Source organism: Candoia aspera, chromosome 11, assembly GCF_035149785.1.
Source record: "Candoia aspera isolate rCanAsp1 chromosome 11, rCanAsp1.hap2, whole genome shotgun sequence".
NCBI lineage: Eukaryota > Metazoa > Chordata > Lepidosauria > Squamata > Boidae > Candoia > Candoia aspera.
In genome coordinates this window covers 19,736,856-19,742,855 of record NC_086163.1, presented here as the reverse complement: position 1 = coordinate 19,742,855, position 6,000 = coordinate 19,736,856, and positions in this window count along the sequence as shown.

The window sequence follows — 6,000 nt, the reverse complement described above, 5'->3', positions numbered from 1 at the left end:
GGGGAAGTGGAACAACACCATGAGAACAAATGCAATCTAACAGAGTTTAAGAGATCTAGTCTGACGGTGAGTGAAGAAAAGCAAACATTTACCCATCTCAAATATGAATTAAATTCATACCCTGCCTATTTTCAAGAGCTGGTTGCTATATATTAAAATTAATATGCAATGTGTAACTCAACAAAATATACATTCAAACAAGTAATTTACTTCAATTTCATTTATTTTCAATACTTGACTGATTAATAGTCAAAGAAAAAACAGAAGTTTATTTGTAACTCTCTCAGTGCAGCCAGAAAGCAAGATGAACCAATAGCTAGTAACAGTCCATTACAGATCAACATCATTGTCGTCTTATACAACCATACTTGGGAGGAAGCCTAATTGAACTCTACAGGGATTACGTCTGAGTCAATGGGCATAGGATGGTGCTTCAAAGAACCAAACAAATAATTAAACGGGCAATATCATCATGACAAACCATTAGGATCCTTTACACTGGACAGTTAGTATCAATTGACCCAGTATGGTTGGACCGAAGAACAAATAGTCCAGATGGATAATTCTCCCTCTCTTGCAGTTCTTTTCCATCTCATTAGTAGAGCTGATCAAATCTAGCCAACAGGAAAAGCATCAACAAGTCTAAAGAAAAGCTCAGAAACAAACCCAACCCTAATGCAGATCTAGGGTTGGCTTTATTTTTGTGGTCGCACATGATGTATCTGAAGCTTTCCTGCTGTGCAGATTTTGTAAATGAACTCCACTCTGGCTATGCCTAGACATATTTTCTTTCATGCAAATTCTCTGACCTCACTCATTCAATATTTAATATTTTGAATATCCTCCTCAAATATCCATAATAAAGAAGCAGAGTTGCTTGATAATGTTTTACAGCTTGGGTCGGGATGGGGGGGCATGTATTGTGGATTTATCATGAGGGAAGAGGTTGGGTATGCTCCCGCTCCTTTTTTAAGGTTATAAGGTCAAGCTTTGCCAGATTAATTTTGCACAGTCCCTTTGTTACAAACAACAAACAAGGTCATTTGTTTTCATTTCCTTGTTCCTAATTGCATAGATCTCCTTTGGAGTATGAATTCACTAAACAGGTGGTGAAATGCTGGGAAGGTGGGGGAGTAGGGAACACTTGAAACAGCTCCAGCGAACGCGGCTATGCCCCCATTCTAGTCCAGCAGAATGGATAAGTTAGCGGTTTAAGTCTAAGCACATCCCCTTAAAAGCAAAAAGATGTAATACCCTAGGTTATGTGATTCATGTACGTTTACTGAAGAAGGTGATAGAATCTTTTCATTGCTGGAAGATTTGCTAGTATATTGTTAACATTAACCCTCCCTCTACAAAAATATATGTAGAAACACCACCAGTTTTATCTTAGTCTCTAGTTCGATTTTATAGCTGTATTCTAAATGTAAATGTTAAACAACTGCTCTCAGAAACAAAGAAGGAACAAACAAATGTTACAATGTGATTGGGACAAGGTGGCAGATCTGAAGCTGATGCCAAATCTTGCTTCCTATCTCTTATAAAGTGTGGTGTAGACATTGTCCAGCCAAGAAGACAAACACATGGACCATGGAACTAATCAACCCAGAGTTCTCATTTGAGATGCAAATGACAAGGCTTAGATTCCCCTACTTCAGACACATTATGTGAAGACCTAGCTCTCTGGAGATGGCTGTAATGTTGGGAAAGGTGGAAGGAAAGAGAAGAGGATGACCAGCAGCCAGGTGGATGATCTCAGTTACCCTGGTGATGGGTGCACTGTTGGAAGACCTGAAGGACCAGGGTAGGGACAGATTGTCATGGAGGAAAATCTATCCATAATCAGTCAATGATACCATCACATTCTGAAATTTCCCACTATTGTTATACTTCACTGGATGCCATTTAGGAATATAGGAAGAATTGTGTTGGTTCAGACCAAAAGCCCATCTAATTTTGCATTTGGTTATCACAGTGGCCAATTAGGTTTTTATGGAGGAGGATGCAAGCTATGGACTTAACATTACATTGTGCATGATAAATCAGTTCTGCTTCTCCATTTTAGATTTCTCTTGCTCTCCAAATGAATGGATCACAGAACAAATCAAAGTTCTCATCTGAGGCACAAATGACCTGGCTCAGATTACCATATTTTGGTACGAAGACCCAGGTCTCTTGAGAGGTCAATAATGCTGGGAAAGGTGGAAGGAAAGAGAATAAGATGACCAGCAGCAAGGTAGATGGACTCAGATACAGGCAGTCCTCGACTTACGACCATTCATTTAACAACTGTTCAAAGTTACAACAGTGCTGAAAAAAGTGACATAAGACTAGTCCTCACACTTACAACCATCGCAGCATCCCCGTCATCACATGATCAAAATTCAGGTACTTGGTAACCGGCATATATTTATGACAGTTGCAGCGTCCCGGGTCACGTGAGCACCATTTGTGACCTTCCCAGCCAGCAAAATCAATGGGGAACTGTGTGATTCACTTAACAACCATGGCAAAAAAGATTGTAAAATCAGGTGCACTCAACAACTACATTGCTTAGCAATGGAAGTTCAGGTCCCAATTGTGGTTGTAAGTTGAGATACCTGTATAATGGTGATGGGTATACCATTAGAAGACCTAAAGGGCCAGGCTGGGGATAGATTATCCTGAAGAAGGTCTGTCTGTGTGGTTGCTAAGGTTGACATCGACTTGATTGTACATACTGTAATTAATCATGTCAGGCCATTTACAGTTGAGCTCAAAAGGACAATGGAGTTTTCTATGTCCACAATATGGAGTCATGCAAGGGATTTCTCTACCAAGAATCTCTCCTTCTGGAAATGAAATGCCTGTCTAAAGATTGTATAATTGTTCCTTAGCATGGTAATATGAATTTATGCACTGCAATGTTTCTTGCAGAGAGTTTCAATTTAGACAATGGAGTGACCCTGCTGCTTACAGGGAAAAAAAGGCAAGAAAAAGTTGAATAGTAGGAGGCTATTATGATTTTATAAATGATAGGGAAAGATATTATACCAGAAGATACTGAATATAATTTCTCTATAGTTTTTCCTTTCCTAAGATTCTCTGCAGAAAGCTCTATTACAATTGGCTAGGGGAAAAAATTAAGAATACTCAAGTCTTTGATCAAATATGTCTGGTCTGAAAGAAGTATCATTATTACCCCCATTGTTGCCTATCTGTTCATTGAAAGGTGATTTTATTTATTAAAATTCTGTGAGATGATAACAGGATTTGGAAGGGCAGGTTTACATAGAAACAACAAAAAAAAAACCTTTGTAAAAGAAGAATATTGAGACTGTATTGATGTGCAGCAGACGTGGTTCTTTGTCTGCGTGTAATAAATTAGGCTGTGGAGCCATCATGCCACATAGTATATAATTTCTGATCTACTTACCAATTACTGTGCAAGGAAATGTATAAGCAAGGGACCATGCTTGATGGTAGAACAAGTTCTTTGCATAAAGAAAGTTCCCTGTTCATCCCATAGCATCTGCAGCTGAAAGCATCATGTGGCAGGAAAGACTTTTGCTGGAACTCTTAGACAACCCACTGCCTGTCAGAGTAGACAATCTACTAGATTGACAAAGTAGCTACACAAAATGAGGAAGAGTCCTATCTTGTGGCAGAGTGCAAAATGGTCTCCCAGAATTCCCAAACAGCTTGGCCTTCCAGAATGTTGGGATTTGCAGTCAAGGATAGGCATCCATGTGTTCTCCAGATACACCTTCCATCAATTCAACCATCAAAGAGTTTCTGGGAGTTTCAGTTAAAAAATCTGAAGGATACCAGGTTGCCTGTTCCTCAGCTGAGCTGGGAGGAAGACCTATCTAGAACACTGGAAACAAATGCTGGGGTAGACCATGACTTGGTTCTAAACTATGGTTAAATAAACCATAATCAGTTATATTTGCACAGTCTAGGAACTCATGATCTGAGACTGTGGTTTGTAAAATATGGTTTATGGCTTAGCATAAGTTGGAACCCAGTCAGCTGTGATTTACTCAGCAATTTTGAGACAATTCTTCTGATGTGGAACACGGTCAGGAGAGGACTGTTGAGGGAGGAAGGAAATGCCCCAAATTTAACCTTCAGCCTAAGATAAAATAATGTACTCTTAATTAAGTGGAGTTAATGAAAGAGAAGTTTATCATCTGCTCAGCGAGACATCCATAGCGGTTGGATTTGCATGTCCTGCTAAATCACAGTGTGCTTTCTTGGTATGAAGTGCAACATATGAACCCAACCATTATCAATACAAACCATGATCAGGGAATAGTATTTTGTGAAGCAGGCCATTACAGCCTTCTGGAAGGCCTTAAAAACCTGGCTTTTCCCTTGGACTTTAGGGCCAGAATGCTAATGGAGGCTGGTCTTTGTTTTCTTCTGCATTGTTTTACAGTTTTATTATATTTTACCTGCCATTTTTGAATTGTTTTTACTGTTTCTATACACATTTCTGTTTTAGGCTTGGCTAGTCATGCATAGTTATTCGATTAAGATGGGTGGCCATATAAATTTGCATATATATATGATGTAGTGTTGTTGTTTATTCGTTTAGTCGCTTCCAACTCTTCGTGACTTCATGGACCAGCCCACGCCAGAGCTTCCTGTCAGTCGTCAACACCCCCAGCTCCCCCAGGGACGAGTCCGTCACCTCTAGAATGTCATCCATCCACCTTGCCCTTGGTCGGCCCCTCTTCCTTTTGCCTTCCACTCTCCCTAGTATCAGCATCTTCTCCAGGGCGTCCTGTCTTCTCATTATGTGGCCAAAGTATTTCAGTTTTGCCTTTAATATCATTCCCTCAAGTGAGCAGTCTGGCTTTATTTCCTGGAGGATGGACTGGTTTGATCTTCTTGCAGTCCAAGGCACGCTCAGGATTCTCCTCCAACACCACAGTTCAAAAGCTTCTATCTTTCTTCTCTCAGCCTTCCTTATGGTCCAGCTCTTGCAGCCATATGTTACTACGGGGAACACCATTGCTTTAACTATGCGGACCTTTGTTCTCAATGTGAGGTCTCTGCTCTTGACTATTTTATCGAGAGTTGTCATTGCTCTTCTCCCAAGGATTAAGCGTCTTCTGATTTCCTGACTGCAGTCAGCATCTGCAGTAATCTTTGCATTTAGGAATACAAAGTCTTTCACTGCTTCTACATTTTCTCCCTCTATTTGCCACTTATCAATCAAGCTGGTTGCCATAATCTTGGTTTTTTTGAGGTTTAGCTGCAAGCCAGCTTTTGCACTTTCTTCTTTCACCTTCATCATAAGGCTCCTCAGTTCCTCTTCACTTTCAGCCATCAAAGTGGTATCATCTGCATATCTGAGATTGTTAATGTTTCTTCCAGCGATTTTAACTCCAGCCTTGGATTCCTCAAGCCCAGCATGTCGCATGATGTGTTCTGCGTACAAGTTGAATAGGTAGGGTTGATGTAGTAGCATGTAAGAACCTAGGTAAAGATGAGTTTTTATAGAACCCAAGGGGCTGTAAAGGATGATTGTCAGATTTCCCCCAGACTCATTCTTGAACTAGAAAGCTCAGAGATTCAAGAACACAGCTTTGATAAGCTAGTTTTCTACAAAAGCTGTAGTTAGTGCAGAGAACCAGGACTGCCAACGCCCTATCTCTTAACAGTCCAAAGGTTCAAATTGTATGTCTTTTTCCTACCTGTGCGCCCCAGTGAACTGAGAACTAATTGTTTCTCAGTGGGAGGGGCAGTTGATATTTGTGCCAGAGGGTCAAAATCTGAAAGATGTTGGGTGTGGTTTTGTGATCCAAGCCCTGCCTTTTTTATACATGCAACCTCAATGCAGATGCAGCGATGAAGCCTGGATTAGAAGGCTGCACTCGCCAATCTGTGAGCTATTATCGTAATGGACCTGTCTGCTCTCACAAAGATAAATTTTCTTCTGTACATTTCCTTTAGGTTTGCTTACTTTAGAATCTCAACCAACCAACCAGGCTGTGATTACTAATATCTTCT